Source organism: Drosophila navojoa, chromosome 4, assembly GCF_054131105.1.
Source record: "Drosophila navojoa isolate 15081-1374.11 chromosome 4, UAZ_NAV_1.0, whole genome shotgun sequence".
NCBI lineage: Eukaryota > Metazoa > Arthropoda > Insecta > Diptera > Drosophilidae > Drosophila > Drosophila navojoa.
In genome coordinates, this window is record NC_142892.1 from 26,920,306 (window position 1) to 26,940,955 (window position 20,650).

The 20,650-nt window shown below is 42.2% G+C and overlaps 1 long non-coding RNA gene across 1 annotated transcript in view; it reads left to right on the forward strand.

Annotated features, from left to right (window-relative positions):
• The first annotated feature begins 1,837 nt into the window (after window positions 1-1,837).
• The window catches only part of LOC149091584 (uncharacterized), a 143,011-nt gene continuing 124,198 nt past the window's right edge, over window positions 1,838-20,650 (forward strand). Inside the window, exons 1-2 of the long non-coding RNA XR_016196710.1 lie at window positions 1,838-2,247; window positions 2,319-2,766. This is a non-coding gene — a long non-coding RNA (uncharacterized LOC149091584). The remainder of the gene's footprint in view (window positions 2,248-2,318; window positions 2,767-20,650) is intronic.

Sequence of the window (20,650 nt, forward strand, 5' to 3'; positions counted from 1 at the left end):
TAGTACTTGAAATAGGTTTTTGCGAATTGGGGGCGTGATATCCAAAATCTGTTGATTACAAAATGTTTGTATTCATCATATTTAAATACACAGTAAATCTGAAGTCTTCACGTCTATTAGTATCCCAATAAGGCCCAAAAAACAAAATCAATTTTTCGATTATTCTCGATAAACAAGTTATCGAATGATTTATCGAAAAAATAAAGCAAGCTCGTACCGCGTATGGTATACACGGACAGACGGACAGGGCTATATTGACTCAGCTCGTCGTGCTGATCAAGAATACATATACTTTATGGGGTCTGCGATGATTCATTCTGCCTGTTACATACTTTTTTTCACAAAAACATTATAGCCTGATTTCCTATTTTCAATGAACCTCCGCCGTTGTAGCATAACTTGCGACTCTTTTAGCATCCACGTTATCGCTTTACTTGACAATCTGGTAGCTAAAATACAATAAGCTAATAACAGAGCGTCATCTGACAAAACTACAATAACAGCTATTATTATTATATTATATTAATTTATTATTATTATTATTATAGTCTTTTTTGTTTATTTATTTTAAAATTTTATTTCAGTTATGTATTAGTATGTAAACTATGGTAATTTTAGTTGGGGAACATGGAAGTGACTTAAAAACTCATTTCAAGTCGACTCGAAGGTTCTATAAATTAACATAGATTCCCATTGATGTTTCGATGGCCTCCTAGTCGTGTTTCCTGGATACCGATTATACTAATTATAATCGGAAGCAAATTCAAGCGGCGACTTTTACGATTTAAGATATATTTTTAAATTTATTTGTTTTAATAAATGCCCCTTTGTAAACATAGAATCATGCATACGAACTGTGAATGAGTATTACGCAGTTGGTAGCGCCCGACTGCAACGTTCTTACTTGTTTTACTTGTTTATGTGGTAATTGTGTCTCTGCTTGCCTCTATCAACGCGAACATACGAGCAGCAGCATGTATTTATAAGTATGTACAGACATGTATCGAAATGCATATACTTTAGAGGTTTAACTTAAATGCAATTATGTTTTGTTTAACGTATTAAATAATTCAACAGACTTGTCTCTTCCATATTAGTCGGCTGATATTAATTTGGCAGTATCGATTTTTTATATAGGCCAGTGACCAGGGATGAAAGTGACTCAGAAGAGTAGTCATCTTGACAGGGCACTATCCTTGACAGGGCACCGACCTTGACATGGCAATGACCTTGAGAAGGGCAGTGTCCTTGAGAGGGAAATGACCTTGTGAAGGCCACGAACTTGGGAGGGCAAAAACCTTGATATGGCAGTGACCTGGAGACGGCAATGACCTTGAGAGGGCACTGACCTTGAGAAGGCAATGACCTTGATAAGGCAATGATTTGAGAAGGCAACGACCTTGAGAGGGCAATGACCTTGAGAGGGCAATGACCTTGATAGGGCACTGACCTTGACATGGCAATATCCTTGGGAGGGCAGTCTCCTTGAGAGGGAAATGACCTTGAGAAGGCAAAGACTTTTGGAGGGCAGTGACGCCGAGAATTCTGTGACCTTGAGAGGGCAATGACATAAAGAGGGCAATGTCCTTGGGAGGGCAATGACCTTGTGAGGGCAATGACCTTGGGAGGGCAATGACCTTGGGAGGGCAACGACCTTGACATGGCGATGACCTTGAGAGGGCAGTGACCTTGTGAGGGCAATGAGCTTGAGAGGGCAATGACCTTGAGAGGGCAAAGACCTTGTGCGGGTAATGAGCTTGAGAGGGCAATGACCTTGAGAAGCCACTGACCTTGAGAAGGCAAAGAACTCTGGAGGGCAGTGACGCCTTTTTTTTTTTTTTTTAAATATTTATTTATTATTCAACTTATCACTAACACTGTAGCAACTTTTTTGAATTTAAAATAACAGCAGGTATAGCTAATAATTTTGAATAACTTAACGTTTAGATAGCAATTTACACTTAACATAACATTTCGATAGCAATTTTGGCGATATAAGTATTTATATGTTATATGTAATCTGGGCACACTTAGTTACACGTGTTGGCTGACAATTGTGGCAAATAAGCATTACAATTTGATAAATATCTTAATATTAACAATATGTTAGAATTTTTTGTGGCTAGTACATAATTTTCTTTTCTTCTTAATTGCAGGATCCGAGTTGCGCTTCACAGGATAACCAACATCAGGCTGAGTTTTTGCATAGAATTCTGGGCACCCCACATCACTGGAGTTTATAGGCAGGTAAGACATCGTTATAAGTTGTGGCTGGTATTTTGATGCTTCTGGATTTTTCATCTTTATGCATGTGATAGCCCAATCGACATAGCTTAACATCTGGGAGGCGTAAGCTGTGGGCAAGACTGCAATCCCTGGGCCAAATGTATTCTAAAGCACAAAGGCGTCTAAGTCCGTCAGGCAAGCCAGGCATGGCAAACATCGTGTTTATGGGCATAAATACCAAGGATGGCATTCACAGCTGTAAGAGGTCAGGTTGGTCTATAAAGAAATGATATTTATAATAGTTATGGTTTATGTTTGATAATGGCCCCACTGGGCTTCGTCTCGCATTTGTAGTAACAACAACCAGGCCAGGTTGAAGACTCCATCTATGGTTTCTCTGCAGCTGTACTCTGGGTGTACGCATCCCAGTTTGGTTGCTGGCTGCGAGTTCCTATTTCAGTTCTATGCCAGGACATTGGGGACGGCATGCTTGTACCAAGCAATCTCTGATAGCGCCGCCTTGGGCGCCAGGTCATTTTGGTGAGTTGCTGCCGCTTTCTGTGCCGTCTCAAGAAGCTTTTATCACTGGCACATGCATCTATCCTGTGCAGCGCCATCTGGATACTTCTCGCTGTCATAGTCCAGCATATTAGCAATACATTAAAATGTATGTATTTGCGAGTACGCTGTGTGTGCTTCTGGGCTTCTACATGTATTTGCAGAGCTGTGTCCAAGGTTCTTCGTTGCTCCATGGCAGTGTCAGCATCCAGTTCCTGTTCCAGTCTAATTGTTATTCTTTCCAGTCATTCGTCAAGTAGCAGATCCTGCGAGGCGACCTGCAGATTCTGTCTACACATAGGGTGGGTATCGGGTATGGAGACCGGTTCCGCTGTTATGTTTTCGGCCTGTGTTTGTGCCAGTGATTCCAGACTCGGAGTGGCCACCTCCGCCCTCACAGCTCGTGTGGTCACCGTCATTGCTGTCACTGTCTCCATACGTGGCTCCTCGATGTAGTCAGGGACTATTATGCGTTGTATGGGGAGAGGTTGGCCCTGTATTCGTTCAACAACTTGTACTCTGGTGAGTTCTCCACTCCAGTATTGACGTTTCAACGTGTTTATGATGGACTCGCAGAATCTGGTTGGCGGTCGCATCTGGCGCTGTCGTATACGTCTTGCCTGATCCAGTGCATGTCTCTCGGCTTCCTCACGCTCGCGATCTTCTTCCTGAATGCGCAGTAGTGTTGGGAGGTCTTCTCTGTGTTGCCGTTGCTGGTTGTGTATATCTTGTGGCTGTAGAGGCAGTATAGAGTCTTGTAGCTGCTCAAGGTATCGAGGTCTGTTAAGGCGTAGTGGCACATACGGATCCGTAATCAGTTTTCGGGCTTCCGGGTTTGCATGGGTTGCCAGTGAGCTGGCAAATCGATCACTGGCAAGTTTAAAGGCCTCGTCAATCGAGTTGATTCCATAGGAGTCGCGTAAGTCAGCATTTCTTATATACCACGAAGCCCTAACTGCGTTTCTTAATATTTTGTTTTGATTCGTCTGCACGCGCTGTATTTGAGTTTCTGATGCAAGAGAACCCCATACTGGTAGCGCATACTGCCAAAAAGGTACTATTAGCTGTTTGATGACTAGTGTTTTGCATACGGTCGCCAGTCTGCTGCTTCTCCCCAGTAGCCAGCCCAATTTGGCAGTTCTCGCCTTCAATCGCACACAAAGTTGGGTCACGTGTAGTTGCATTGTTAGCTTTTTATCCAGGATGACGCCTAGGTATGTATGTGATCTTTTATTCTGGACAGCATGTCCATTTAGCTGGATTGATGATACATATCCTCTTTGTCCGCTTTGTGCGTTGTTTAGTGTGAACATTACATGAGCTGTCTTGGTCGCGTTTATTTGTATGGCCCATTTTTGGGCCCAGCTGGTGAAATATTTTAGATATCTCTGGTTTTCTCTTGCAGCAGTTGAGGGCATGTTAGATGAGCACATCACCACTGTGTCATCTGCATAGGTAGACAGCATCATCTGATTTTGGTTTGTTGAGAGGAATTGGCGGTTTTGAGTGATGCTGGGCAGTGGCATGTCAGACGTAAAGATTGTATATAAGATGGGGCCCAGAACACTTCCTTGAGGGACACCAGCTGTAGCTCTGCCCACTCTTGATTTTATCCCATTACAGATGACAGCAAATGTCCGGTCACCAATGTAACTTTCAATGATTTTATATATGTTAATGGGTAGTATTTTTATCAGTTTATGGAATAAGCCTGCGTGCCATACTCTATCAAAGGCCTCTGAAATATCTATGAATATGCTAGAGCAAAATTCTTTCCTTTCGTATGCCCGCAATATGAATTGCGTGACTCTCGCCAGCTGCTGCTCCGTACCGTGCTCTTTTCTGAATCCAAATTGGTGATTAGGTACAGCTTTAGCAAAATCTTCAACCTCAAACAGTCTAGTCAATAGTAATCTCTCAAGCAGTTTGGAGAGGCCCGAGGTTAGACTGATTGGGCGGTATGATGTCACCTCTGCCGAATTTTTGCCTGGTTTTAGTATCATGGAGATGCATGCATGCTTCCATGCATTTGGGAAGTTTCCCAACCGGAGTATGGAGTTGTATATTAGCAGCAGGTATAATTGCGCTTTTTGTGGCAATTTCTTGATGACGCCGTTGTCAACTCCATCATCTCCCGGCGCCTTGGTTTTGTCCAGCAATTCGATTTGTGTTTTTAATTCGTTGATTGTAATGGGGCGAATGGCATGGATTTGCTGGGCTTGTTGCTTTTTTTTTTGCTTTAATGCATGCCATTCATTATATATGTCGTCTCTTTGTTTAGGTGTATTGAGGAGTTTTGGTGAGAATCTGTCTTCCAGGTTAGAAACGAGTGTTTCTGCTTTTTCTTCCAGCGTCTTAGTCCACTTTACTTGGTTGCCTGTGACACCTGCCGTTGTTATCTTTAGAGGATGGTTGGGCTTTGGTTGTCTTTTCAGTTTCTTCGTCAGTTTCCAGAGTTTTTGCATGCTGTACTGGTCCGTATTAGTGATCCCAGCAAATAATTTATTAATTTCTTTACGTTTTATAGTGGTAATGGCTTTCTTAAGTCGATTTTGCGCGGCCCTGTAATTTCTTCTGGCTTCTGTGGTGCGCATGGCCATCAGGATTCGCTTGCATTGCTGCTTATGGGCTAGTAACGCCATAGTATGTGCATCCAATTGGAGTGCATGTTGCCGTCTATGTCGTCTGGATTGGTTGAAGTGTGATGTAGCTGCAAGTGCAGCCAGCTTTATATTGCGCATGAATATTGCTATGGCATCTTCAATGTCTGCATTCGAATTAATCTCTGTGTTGAGATGGATGTTTTGTTCAAGCATCGCTTGGAAGCGCTCAATTCTGGCTCCGCGAGGCAGTAGGCAACCGCCGCCTGGTTGATGCTCAGTGGGATTACGTCGATGAACGCCAGCAGACCATTCAATAATTAGAGGCAGGTGGTCAGAGTCAAGGTCAGTCGTTGAAGTGATGTTTAGGCGGCAATCTTCAATTCCGCCATAGATAGCAAAATCAATTGCTGATGGTCTCTTTCTCGTGCTATAGGGAAAGTGTGTGGCACTGCCAGTGGCCAGGATATTATGCCTCCTGTGCGCATGAACTGCTTCCAGGAGCGCTTTTCCTCTTTGGCATGTGCGTGAGTTGCCCCAGGTATGGTAATTTCAGTTGGGGAGCATGGAAGTGACTTAAAAACTCATTTCAAGCCGACTCAAAGGTTCTATAAATTAACATATATCCCATTGATGTTTCGATGGCCTACTCGTGGTGTTCCCTGCATACCGATTATAATAATAATAATCGAAAGCTAATTCGAGCGGCGACTTTTAAGATTTAAGATACATTTTTATACCCTGAACCCATTGAAAATGGGAAATCAGGGTATAAGGTTTTGTTGAAATGTATGTAACATGCAGAAGGGGGCGTGGCAGACCCCACAAGGTATATATATAATCTTGATCAGGGCGACGAGCTGAGTCGATTTAGCCTTGTCCGTCTGTCTGTCCGTCCGTCCGTTCGGTATACACATACATTCGTTCTGAAAGTTTCATTCCGATCGTACGTCTAGAATTTGTTTGTATGCGTGTTTGTGGCCGAATTATTATTGAAATATCAGTTGCTTGTAGGGTTCAGGGGATTTCGTAGTCGAGCAGTCTCGACTAGAGCTCTCTTACTTGCTAAATTTATTTGTTTTAATAAATGCCCCTTTGTAAACATAGCATCATGCATACCGACTGTGACTGAGTATTCCGCAGTTGGTAGCGCCCGACTTCTTACTTGTTTTACGTGTTAATGTGGTAAGAAGTAGTGACTTAGAGAAGCAGTAATCTTGACAGGGCACTAACGTTGACAGGGCACTGACGTTGAAATGGCAATGACCTTGGGAGGGCGGACAGTAGCGCCCGACTGCAACGTTCTTACTTGTTTCACTCGTTTGTGTCTCTGCTTGCCTCTATCAACGCAAATATACGAGCATCAGCATGTATATATACGTATGTACATATATGTATCCAAATCCATATACTTTAGAGGTTCATATTCAATTTAGCTATGTTTTGTATAACGAATTAAATAATTCAACAGACTAGTCTCTTCTATATTAGTCGGTTGATATTAATTTGGCAGTACCGCTTTTTTATACAGGTCAGTGACCTTAAGAAGCAGTGGCTTAGAGAAGCAGTAATCTTGACAGGGCACTAACCTTGACAGAGCACTGACGTTGACATAGCAATGACCTTGGGAGGGCGGTGACCTTGAGATGGCAGTGACCTGGATAGGGAAATTACCTTGAGAGGGCAACGACCTTGAGAAGGTAGTGGCGCCAAGAATTCAGTGACCTTTAGAGGGCAGTGACCTTGAGGAGACAGTGACTTTGAGAGCGCAATGACCTGAAGAGGGCAGTGACATTGAGACGGCATTGATGTTTTAGAGGGCAGTAAGAGGCAAACAACCCTGGAGAGCAGTGACGCCGAGAATCATATAACCTTGAATTTCAACGACGAAGTTTCAAATTCGGATAGTTGAGTTACTGGTAACCTCCTCTATCGATGCCCCAAAAATAATTGGAACGCCTCTTTGGTGGCATATCGAAAAATACCCTGTCATTTTCAAATTTTTTCGAGCGTAAGCATTCCAATTTCGCATTTACGTAAGAAAATTCTAGTCGAGAGCGTTCGATTAGATACTACCCTGAACCAAACTAATAGAAAAGCACATTTATCATGGTTCAAATTTCAATTTCGATGTATTTAAAAATATAAATGAAATAGAAAACTCATTTAATAAAATATATAAAAATTTTGAAACAATTAAAAAAAAAGAACTTCGACACGCTCTGGGTTTGAGCCCGAGACCTCGCGATCGAGCGACGCGCCCTCTACCACCCCGGATTTGCAATGTCAAAACTGAAATAGATTTACTGATGCAACGCCATCTAGCAGAACTAAGCGAAACTAACTGCTGATGTGATTTTAAGAATTTGCTAGACGATGTTTGAATGTATGAGTGCACACGTATAGGAAAACTGCTGTTGCTGTAGCACGTGCGTTTTGTACCGTCGATTGACTAAACCGAATTTAATGAAACTTTTAGCATATGATCTACATATTCTATTGAATAATTGACAAATTTGAAAAAAAATTAAAAATCATTCAGCTAAATTGTCTCTGCTCGTCGTCCTGACCAAGAATATATATACTTTGTGGGGTCTAGCACAAGTCTCTACTACTTGAAATACCCCTTTTACAAAGGTGATGGTGATGGGGTGGATTTAGAGGTGGAGGGTAAATTTTAACAAAAATCAAAATTATATAAATACACATCATTCTACATTTAGCTTTAAAGGTGTAGTAGATATAATTAAAAACCCAGCTTTCGATAAGGTTTTTAATCGATAATAAAATATCCTTGAGAGTCCAGAGACCCTGAGAAGGCAAAGACCTCTGGGGGACAGTGACGCCCACAATCCTGTGACCTTGAGAGGGCACTGACCTTGATACTCATTAACAAAGTGAATTAGTATATTGGTTCTGTGCAATGTCCGTTTGTCCGTCTATCCGTATGAACGCAGTTCATTTCGCCGCTAATGAAGCTAGAGTCTTGAAATTTGGAACACATATTCGTGTATAACTCCGATTTATAAAGTGTTAAATTTTTCCCGATCCGCCCATTAGGGCCGTGGCAAATCGGAAAATGCATTTACCGATATACCAGAAATCATGTTTGTAGTATCAAATTGCAACATTTATATGCTTGAGCTATCTATGTATGTACATGTATATACAAATTTACAATTTACAAAAAAAAGTTTTCCGCGGGGTTTGAACTCGCACCCAAGCCATGTTTGTCAAAACTTTGCCTTTGCCTACAGCGCTACCACCTACTATCAACAATTGTAATTAGAATGAAACCCAAAAAAGAGATTCTTGTTATGACGCATTATAGAAAAGAAGAGCCCGAGTAGCGGATGATAAATTCAAGAACATAGCAGAAACAAATCAGTCTCATTACCACGCTAGAGTATGCATTCATGTGTAAATAAAGGCTGGAATGCTTCATGCTACATATGCGTGCAGACTTACGTACATACTTCTACATGCATATGTGCGTACATACATATATGAGGGCTATTTAAGAAAAAACAAATTCAAACTTATAAAATTGTTCAATTAGAGAAAAAAATAAAATAAATATCTATTTGATAAAAAACGAAATATGTATTAAAAAATTCATAACATCAAAGGGGTTTTGAACCTCCGGCTCTGTAACATAATTAAGTGAATTAGTAAATTGGTTTGTGCAATGTCCGTCTTGCTGTCCGTCCGTCAGTCTTGCTGTCCGTCCGTCCGTCTTGCTGTCCGTTTGAACGCAGTTCATTTCGCCGCTATTGAAGCTAGAGCTTGAAATTTGGAACACATACTCGTGTATAACTCCGATTTATAAAGTGTTAAAATTTTCCCGATCCACTTACTAGGGGCGTGGCAAATCGGAAAATGCATTTTCCGATATACCAGAAATCATGTTAGTTGAAAAGCAAGAGAGTTGAAAGTCGGTATGTAAATCCGCGTTGACCCCCCCAAGTCTAAAAAGCTATAGTGGATATATCTACACCTATTGGGGGCGTGACAAATCAGATATAACAGTATCTCCTAAAGTTTTAAGGCTAGCACGCATATGATCTACATATTCTATTGAATAATTGACAAATTTGAAAAAAAAATTAAAAATCATTCAGCTAAATTGACTCTGCTCGTCGTCCTGACCAAGAATATATATACTTTGTGGGGTCTAGCACAAGTCTCTACTACTTGAAATACCCCTTTTACAAAGGTGATGGTGATGGGGTGGATTTAGAGGTGGAGGGTAAATTTTAACAAAAATCAAAATTATATAAATACACATCATTCTACATTTAGCTTTAAAGGTGTAGTAGATATAATTAAAAACCCAGCTTTCGATAAGGTTTTTAATCGATAATAAAAGATCCTTGAGAGTCCAGAGACCCTGAGAAGGCAAAGACCTCTGGGGGACAGTGACGCCCACAATCCTGTGACCTTGAGAGGGCACTGACCTTGATACTCATTAACAAAGTGAATTAGTATATTGGTTCTTTGCAATGTCCGTCTTGCTGTCCGTTTGTCCGTCTATCCGTATGAACGCAGTTCATTTCGCCGCTAATGAAGCTAGAGTCTTGAAATTTGGAACACATATTCGTGTATAACTCCGATTTATAAAGTGTTAAATTTTTCCCGATCCGCCCATTAGGGCCGTGGCAAATCGGAAAACGCATTTACCGATATACCAGAAATCATGTTTGTAGTATCAAATTGCAACATTTATATGCTTGAGCTATCTATGTATGTACATGTACAAATTTACAATTTACAAAAAAAAGTTTTCCGCGGGGTTTGAACTCGCACCCAAGCCATATTTGTCAAAACTTTGCCTTTGCCTACAGCGCTACCACCTACTATCAACAATTGTAATTAGAATGAAACCCAAAAATTAGATTCTTGTTATGACGCATTATAGAAAAGAAGAGCCCGAGTAGCGGATGATAAATTCAAGAACAAAGCAGAAACAAATCAGTCTCATTACCACGCTAGAGTATGCATTCATGTGTAAATAAAGGCTGGAATGCTTCATGCTACATATGCGTGCAGACTTACGTACATACTTCTACATGCATATGTGCGTACATACATATATGAGGGCTATTTAAGAAAAAACAAATTCAAACTTATAAAATTGTTCAATTAGAGAAAAAAATAAAATAAATATCTATTTGATAAAAAACGAAATATGTACTAAAAAATTCATAACATCAAAGGGGTTTTGAACCTCCGGCTCTGTAACATAATTAAGTGAATTAGTAAATTGGTTTGTGCAATGTCCGTCTTGCTGTCCGTCCGTCAGTCTTGCTGTCCGTCCGTCCGTCTTGCTGTCCGTTTGAACGCAGTTCATTTCGCCGCTATTGAAGCTAGAGCTTGAAATTTGGAACACATACTCGTGTATAACTCCGATTTATAAAGTGTTAAAATTTTCCCGATCCACTTACTAGGGGCGTGGCAAATCGGAAAATGCATTTTCCGATATACCAGAAATCATGTTAGTTGAAAAGCAAGAGAGTTGAAAGTCGGTATGTAAATCCGCGTTGACCCCCCCCAAGTCTAAAAAGCTATAGTGGATATATCTACACCTATTGGGGGCGTGACAAATCAGATATAACAGTATCTCCTAAAGTTTTAAGGCTAGCACGTGAGTGTATGAATGATGTGGCGATATGTAGAACGGAGTGTCAGACTAAATAGTACATATGCTTGTGTATGGATTGTAACACAGCTTCAGACATATCTATATATGCATATAAGGATATACAGCTGCGACAAATAAAATAGCACTTGCATATTCAGAGTTTGAGGAGTTCTCCTGGACACATATATGAATGTATTGATGTAATTTTTTCACTCAGATAAGCAGAAATTAGTCAGTTATTACGGCAAAAACGAATTATCACAAAAATATTCATAGTTTTTATATAATTCAAAAAATTTTCAAAAAAGCCGAAAAATAAACGAAAAAATAATAGCACCACTTTTTCATTTTGCGCTAAAAATCATTTAAAAAATTAAAATGAGTAAAAACTTTTAATTAATTGTTAATGACAGATGAAAATAAATAATAATAATAATAATAAATAATAACTCTTTTTGTAGACATGCAATCTTAATAAAATTTTCATAGCGTAATCATATGGTCAAAATGTGTGTACATTCCAAAGCACAAGTCTCTAGTACTTGAAATAGGTTTTTGCGAATTGGGGGCGTGATATCCAAAATCTGTTGATTACAAAATGTTTGTATTCATCATATTTAAATACACAGTAAATCTGAAGTCTTCACGTCTATTAGTATCCCAATAAGGCCCAAAAAACAAAATCAATTTTTCGATTATTCTCGATAAACAAGTTATCGAATGATTTATCGAAAAAATAAAGCAAGCTCGTACCGCGTATGGTATACACGGACAGACGGACAGGGCTATATTGACTCAGCTCGTCGTGCTGATCAAGAATACATATACTTTATGGGGTCTGCGATGATTCATTCTGCCTGTTACATACTTTTTTTCACAAAAACATTATAGCCTGATTTCCTATTTTCAATGAACCTCCGCCGTTGTAGCATAACTTGCGACGCCTTTAGCATCCACGTTATCGCTTTACTTGACAATCTGGTAGCTAAAATACAATAAGCTAATAACAGAGCGTCATCTGACAAAACTACAATAACAGCTATTATTATTATATTATATTAATTTATTATTATTATTATTATAGTCTTTTTTGTTTATTTATTTTAAAATTTTATTTCAGTTATGTATTAGTATGTAAACTATGGTAATTTTAGTTGGGGAACATGGAAGTGACTTAAAAACTCATTTCAAGTCGACTCGAAGGTTCTATAAATTAACATAGATCCCCATTGATGTTTCGATGGCCTCCTGTCGTGTTTCCTGGATACCGATTATACTAATTATAATCGGAAGCAAATTCAAGCGGCGACTTTTACGATTTAAGATACATTTTTAAATTTATTTGTTTTAATAAATGCCCCTTTGTAAACACAGAATCATGCATACGAACTGTGAATGAGTATTACGCAGTTGGTAGCGCCCGACTGCAACGTTCTTACTTGTTTTACTTGTTTATGTGGTAATTGTGTCTCTGCTTGCCTCTATCAACGCGAACATACGAGCAGCAGCATGTATTTATAAGTATGTACAGACATGTATCGAAATCCATATACTTTAGAGGTTTAACTTAAATGCAATTATGTTTTGTTTAACGAATTAAATAATTCAACAGACTTGTCTCTTCCATATTAGTCGGCTGATATTAATTTGGCAGTATCGATTTTTTATATAGGCCAGTGACCAGGGATGAAAGTGACTCAGAAGAGTAGTCATCTTGACAGGGCACTATCCTTGACAGGGCACCGACCTTGACATGGCAATGACCTTGAGAAGGACAGTGTCCTTGAGAGGGAAATGACCTTGTGAAGGCCACGAACTTGGGAGGGCAAAAACCTTGATATGGCAGTGACCTGGAGACGGCAATGACCTTGAGAGGGCACTGACCTTGAGAAGGCAATGACCTTGACAAGGCAATGACCTTGAGAAGGCAACGACCTTGAGAGGGCAATGACCTTGAGAGGGCAATGACCTTGATAGGGCACTGACCTTGACATGGCAATATCCTTGGGAGGGCAGTCTCCTTGAGAGGGAAATGACCTTGAGAAGGCAAAGACTTTTGGAGGGCAGTGACGCCGAGAATTCTGTGACCTTGAGAGGGCAATGACATAAAGAGGGCAATGTCCTTGGGAGGGCAATGACCTTGTGAGGGCAATGACCTTGGGAGGGCAATGACCTTGGGAGGGCAACGACCTTGACATGGCGATGACCTTGAGAGGGCAGTGACCTTGTGAGGGCAATGAGCTTGAGAGGGCAATGACCTTGAGAGGGCAAAGACCTTGTGAGGGTAATGAGCTTGAGAGGGCAATGACCTTGAGAAGCCACTGACCTTGAGAAGGCAAAGAACTCTGGAGGGCAGTGACGCCGAGAACGACCTTGTGAGGGCAAAGACCTTGAGAGCTCAGTGAAGTTTTAGAGGGCAATGGCCTTGAGAGGGCACTGACCTTAAGAGGGCAATGACCTTGAGAGGGCAATGACTTTGAGAGCTTGGTGATCTTTTAGAGGGCATTGGCCTTGAGAGGGCACTGACCTTGAGAGGGCAATGACCATGAGAGGGCAATGACTTTTAGAGGGCAATGACTTTGAGAGGACAATGACCTTGAGAGCTCAGTGAACTTTTAGAGGGCAATGACCTTGGGAGGGCAATGACCTTGAGAGGGCAATGACGTTGAGAGGGCAATGACCTTGAGAATCCTGTGACCTTGAGAGGGCAGTGACCTGGAGTGGGCAGTGACCTTGAGAGTGCAGTGATCTTGAGCATCAAGAAAATCCTGTTAACTGAGAGGGCAATGACCTTGGGAGGGCAATGAGCTTGAGAGAACAATGACCTTGAGAGCGACGTGACCTTGAGAGGGCAATGACCTTGAGAGGGCAATGACCTGGATAGGGCAGTGACCTTGAGAGTGCAGTGATCTTGAGAATCAAGAAAATCCTGTTAACTGAGAGGGCAAAGACCTTGGAGGGAAATTACCTTGATAGGCAATGACCTGAAGAGGGAAATTCACGAAGTGAATTAGTATATTGGTTTTTGTGCAATCCATCTTGCTGTCCGTCCGTCTGTCCGCAGTTCATTTCGCCGTCTTTGAAGCTAGAGAATTAAAAATTTGGAACACATACTCGTGTATAACTCCGATCTATAAAGTGTTAAAATTTTCCCGATCCACCCACTATGGCGTGGCAAATCGGAAAATGCATTTTCCGAAAAAACCAGAAGTCATGTTAGTTGAAGAGCTTGTGAGGAGCAATATAGGTATGCACGTATTAATGTATATGAACGTACGTATTTGCTGTGCGTTTTTATGCATATACGTGCATATACACACAGCGACGCGAATACTGTGGGAACGACCCTGGAACTGGAAAGGGGGTCAAAGTCCTGTTAGAGGCGGTCTCTTTCGCTCCTACAGATTCAGCAATGGGTTCGCGTCGCTCGCACGATGATCATCGGTGACAGTTAGCCGAGGTGCTGTTCGTGCCAGGTGATAGTAGTGATCACTTTCACTAGCAGGGCACCAACGGTACTTCGGCCAATGGGAGGCGGCCACGCAATTTGGCGGGAAAGTGGCGTCACCCGGATCACGCCACTTTACCGTTTCTATGGGCACGAGCGGCTGAGAGGCCCCGCTCCAGAGCTGAACGGGCCCCGTTATCACCCGAAGCAGGGCCTGTGGCTGGGCTATAAAAGGCCACCGGCGGCTCCATACGGGGATTCAGATGATTCAGATGGTCAGATGATTAGGTGGTGATTGTGTGACGATTAAGCGAGTGATAAGTGATTAGTGAAAGTCAACGCGAGTGGTAAATCAGGACTCCCAGGACTTCAAAGACCAGAAAGGCCATCCTGGGAACAGCAAGGACATCCAGTGGGAATCCTTGCGACAAAGAAAGAGGCCATCAGCGGCACCGATCAGGACATCGGTGCATATCAGCGGCTTAAGCGAGGCCTGTACATCTGAGTAAGTTTTCGTAGCCGTGCGCAAGAGTGAAAACGAAGCTAGTGTTGTGCTGTGAGCGAGTGGGATATTAGGAGAGGCCTGCATATCTGAGCGAACCGCCAGTTTTATTCAGACCAAAGTCCTGGCGTTTCCCGAATCATCCCGATAAACTAGAGTGTTTTTAGCACAACACTCTCCCAGCCGCTCGGTAGGTGTGCTTCGCTAATGCCAACCAGCGAGCCAGCATAACTTTAAGTGACGTGTACATTTTAAACTTATTCATGAGAATATACATTTACGCTATAAAACATAAATTCACAAGTGACTAATTAATATCGCAGGGGCTTCAACAAATACATTTGTTGGCACGAATCCAAAGTCAGCTGAAACTAGCCCAGCTTAGACTCGGGATAAACCGAAGGTTCGTTACAAGCTAGAAAGTTGAATCTCGGTATGTAGATCCGCGTTGACCCCCCATGTCCAAGAAGCTATGGTGGATATATCTACGCCCATTTGGGGCGTGGCAAATCAGATATAACTGTATCTCCTAAAGTTTTAAAGCTAGAACGTCGCACGTGAGCTAATGCTATAATTCTATAAAGACTGATGAAAAAAGTTTATATCTACGCCTACTAGGAGCGTGGCAAATCGGACCTGAAGATATAGTGATTTTTCAAATTTGGCTATATTTTAGGCACTATTGATGCTAGAGTCTTGAAATTTGGTATATATACGCGAGCTATTGTGGATATATGTCCGCCCAAAGGAGGCGTGGCAACCCACAAAACATTATATCTCCTACAGTTCAAGAGATAGAAGCTTCAAATTTGGATAGTTGAGTTACTGGTAGCCTCCTCTATCGAGGGGCGTGGCAATCGGCATTTGTAGTATCAAATTGCGACATTTATATACTTGAGCTATCTATGTATGTACACATAAGCTTAATAGGCATTGATAGCACGGAAGGAAACATTTTTATAAAATATAAAAGAAGCTAAAATAACAAAATTTGCAATTTACAAAATAGAGTTTTCCGCGGGATTTGAGCTCACACCCAAGCCATGTTTGTCAAAATATTTTATAAAAATCGAAATATGTATGAAACGGTTAAACAGGCTCTAGTCGAGACTGCTCGACTAGGAGATACCCTGAACCCTCCAAGCTGATATTCTTATCATTCTGCACTTCTTTTATGCACGCACACATACATGCATATACATCCACCCTCACGCGCCCGCTCTCTGCTAACTGCGCAGTAAGCAGCGACTGCGCTTGGGCTGCGCTGCAGTGTGGGCAAAGGTATGAGAATTTATTTGACGAATAACTATTTTTGTAGACATGCAATCTTAATGAAATTTTCAGAGCGTAATCATATGATCAAAATGTGTGTACATTCCAAAGCACAAGTCTCTAGTACTCTGCTTGCCTCTATCAACGCGAACATACGAGCATCAGCATGTATATATACGTATGTACATACATGTATCCAAATCCATATACTTTAGAGGTTTATCTTATATGCAATTATGATTTAACGAAATTGCCCACCCGAGGTCATTGCTCTCTTAAGGTCATTGCCCTCTCAAGATCACTGCACTCTCAAGTTCATTGCCCCCACAAGGTAATTGCCCTCTCAGGGTTAATGGTCTCCCAAGGTCATTGCCCTCTCAAGGTCGTTGCCCTCCCAAGGTTATTGCCCACCCAAGGTCATTGCCCTCTTAGGGTCATTGCCCTCTCAAGCTCACTGCACTCTCAAGGTCATTGCCCTCTCAAGGTAATTCCTCTCTCAGGGTTATTGGTCTCCCAAGGTCATTGCCCTGTCAAGGTCGTTGCCCTCCCAAGGTCATTGCCCTCCCAAGGTCATTGCCGTCTCAAGGTCATTGCCCTCTCAAGGTTACTGGATTCTCAAGGTCATTGCCCACCCAAGGTCATTGCCCTCTTAAGGTCATTGCCCTCTCAAGGTCACTGGATTCTCAAGGTCATTGCCCTCACAAGGTCATTGCCCTCCCAAGGTCATTGCCCTCCCAAGGTCATTGCCCTCTCAAGGTCACTGGATTTTCAAGGTCTCTGCCCTCTCAAGGTCGTTGCCCTCCCAAGGTCATTGCAGTCTCAAGGTCATTGCCCTCCCAAGGTCATTGCCATGTCAAGGTCAGTGCCCTGTCAAGATGACTGCTCTTCTGAGTCACTTTCATCCCTGGTCACTGCCCTGTATAAAAAATCGATACTGCCAAATTAATATCAACCGAATAATATGGAAGAGACTAGTCTGTTGAATTATTTAATTCGTTAAACAAAACATAATTGCATTTAAGATAAACCTCTAAAGTATATGGATTTGGATACATGTATGTACATACGTATATATACATGCTGATGCTCGTATGTTCGCGTTGATAGAGGCAAGTAGAGTACTAGAGACTTGTGCTTTGGAATGTACACACATTTTGACCATATGATTACGCTCTGAAAATTTCATTAAGATTGCATGTCTACAAAAATAGTTATTCATCAAATAAATTCTCATACCTTTGCCCACACTGCAGCGCAGCCCAAGCGCAGTCGCTGCTTACTGCGCAGTTAGCAGAGAGCGGGCGCGTGAGGGTGGATGTATATGCATGTATGTGTGCGTGCATAAAAGAAGTGCAGAATGATAAGAATATCAGGGTTCACGAGGGTTCAGGGTATCTCCTAGTCGAGTAGTCTCGACTAGAGCCTGCTTAACCGTTTCATACATATTTCGATTTTTATAAAATATTCTGACAAACATGGCTTGGGTGTGAGTTCAAATCCCTCGGAAAACTCTTTTTTGTAAATTGCAAATTTTGTTATTTTAGCTTCTTTTATATTTTTTAAATTTTATAAAAATGTTTCCTTCCGTGCTATCAATGCCTATTAAGCTTATGTGTATATACATGTACATACATAGATAGCTCAAGCATATAAATGTCGCAATTTGATACTACAAATGCCGATAGAGGAGGCTACCAGTAACTCAACTATCCAAATTTGAAGCTTCTATCTCTTGAACTGTAGGAGATATAATGTTTTGCGGTTTGCCACGCCTCCTTTGGGCGGACATATATTCACAATAGCTTGTTGGACTTGGGTGGTCAACTCGCGTATATATACCAAATTTCAAGACTCTAGCATCAATAGTGCCTAAAATATAGCCAAATTTGAAAAATCACTATATCTTCAGGTCCGATTTGCCACGCTCCTAGTAGGCGTAGATATAAACTTTTTTCATCAGTCTTTATAGAATTATAGCATTAGCTCACGTGCGACGTTCTAGCTTTAAAACTTTAGGAGATACAGTTATATCTGATTTGCCACGCCCCCAATGGGCGTAGATATATCCACCATAGCTTTTTGGACATGGGGGTCAACGCGGATCTACATACCGAGATTAAACTTTCTAGCTTGTAACGAACCTTCGGTTTATCCCGAGTCTAAGCTGGGCTAGTTTCAGCTGACTTTGGATTCGTGCCAACAAATGTATTTGTTGAAGCCCTGCGATATTAATTAGTCACTTGTGAATTTAGGTTTTATAGCGTAAATGTATATTCTCATGAATAAGTTTAAAATGTACACGTCACTTAAAGTTATGCTGGCTCGCTGGTTGGCATTAGCGAAGCATACCTACCGAGCGGCTGGGAGAGTGTTGTGCTAAATACACGCTAGTTTACCGGGACGATTCGGGAAACGCCAGGACTTCAGTCTGAACAAAACTCTGGCGGTTCGCTCAGATATGCAGGCCTCTCCTACTATCCCACTCGCTTACAGCACAACACTAGCTTCGTTTTCACTCACAAACACTTCTCTTGCGCACGGCTACGAAAACTTACTCAGATGTGCAGGCAATGACCTTGAGAGGGCAATGACCTTGGGCGGGCAATGACCTTGAGAGGGCAGAGACCTTGAAAATCCAGTGACCTTGAGATGGCAATGACCTTGGGAGACCAATGACCTTGTGAGGGCAATGACCTTGAGAATCCAGTGACCTTGAGAGGGCAATGACCTTGGGAGACCAATGACCTTGTGAGGGCAATGACCTTGAGAATCCAGTGACCTTGAGAGGGCAATGACCTTGGGAGGGCACAGACCTTGAGAGGACAATGACCTTGGGAGGGCAATGACCTTGAGAGGACAATGACCTTGGGAGGGCAATGACCTTGAGAGGGCAATGACTTTGAGAGGGCAATGACCTTGAGAGCTCAGTGAACTTTTAGATGGCATTGGCCTTGAGAGGGCACTGACCTTGAGAGGGCGATTACTTATTGAGGGCAATGACCTTGAGAGGGCAATGACCTTGAGAGGGCAATGACCTTGAGAGAACAATGACCTGAGAGAACAATGACCTTAGAGGGCAGTGACCTTGAGAATCCAGTGATCTTAAGAGGGCAATGACCTGAAGAGGGCAATGACCTTTAGAGGGCAGTGACCTTTTAGAGGGCAGTGACCTTGGGAGGGAAATGACCTTTATTGGGCAATGACCTGAAGAGGGCAATTCACGAAGTGAATTAGTATATTGTTTTTTGTGCAATCCATCTTGCTGTCCGTCCGTCTGTCCGTATGAACGCAGTTCATTTCGCCGTCTTTGAAGCTAGAGACTTGAACGATTTTTTAAATGTTAAAATTTACCCGATCCACGCACTATGGCGTGGCAAATCGGAAAATGCATTTTCCGAAAAAACCAGAAATCATGTTAGTTGAAGAGCTTGTGAGGAGCAATATAGGTATGCACGTATTAATGTATATGAACGTACGTATTTGCTGTGCGTTTATATGCATACACGTGCATATACATGTTGCTCCACACAGCGACGCGAATACTGGAAAGGGGGTCAAAGTCCTGTTAGAGGCGGTCTCTTTCGCTCCTACAGATTCAGCAATGGGTTCGCGTCGCACGCACGACGATCATCGGTGACCGTTAGCCGAGGTGCTGTTCGTGCCGGGTGATAGTAGTGATCACTTTCACTCGCAGGGCACCAACGGTACTTCGGCCAATGGGAGGCGGCCACGCAATTTGGCGGGAAAGTGGCGTCCCCGGATCACGCCACTCTACCGTTTCTATGGGCACGAGCGCGTTATCACCCGAAGCAGGGCCTGTGGCTGGGCTATAAAAGGCTTCTGGCGGCTCCATACGGGGATTTAGATGATTCAGATGGTCAGATGATTAAGTGGTGATTGAGTGACGATTAAGCAAGTGAAAAGTGATTAGTGAAAGTCAACGCGAGTGGTAAATTAGGACTCCCAGGACTTCAAAGGACAGCAAGGACATCGTGGGAGCAGCAAGGACATCCAGTGGGAATCCTTGCGACAAAGAAAGAGGCCATCAGCAGCATCAGCGGCACCGATCAGCACATCGGTGCATATCAGCGGCTTAAGCGAGGCCTGCACATCTGAGTAAGTTCACGTAGCCGTGCGCAAGAGAAGTGTTTGTGAGTGAAATCGAAGCTAGTGTTGTGCTGTAAGCGAGTGGGATAGTAGGAGAGGCCTGCATATCTGAGCGAACCGCCAGAGTTTTGTTCAGACTGAAGTCCTGGCGTTTCCCGAATCGTCCCGGTAAACTAGCGTGTATTTAGCACAACACTCTCCCAGCCGCTCGGTAGGTATGCTTCGCTAATGCCAACCAGCGAGCCAGCATAACTTTAAGTGACGTGTACATTTTAAACTTATTCATGAGAATATAC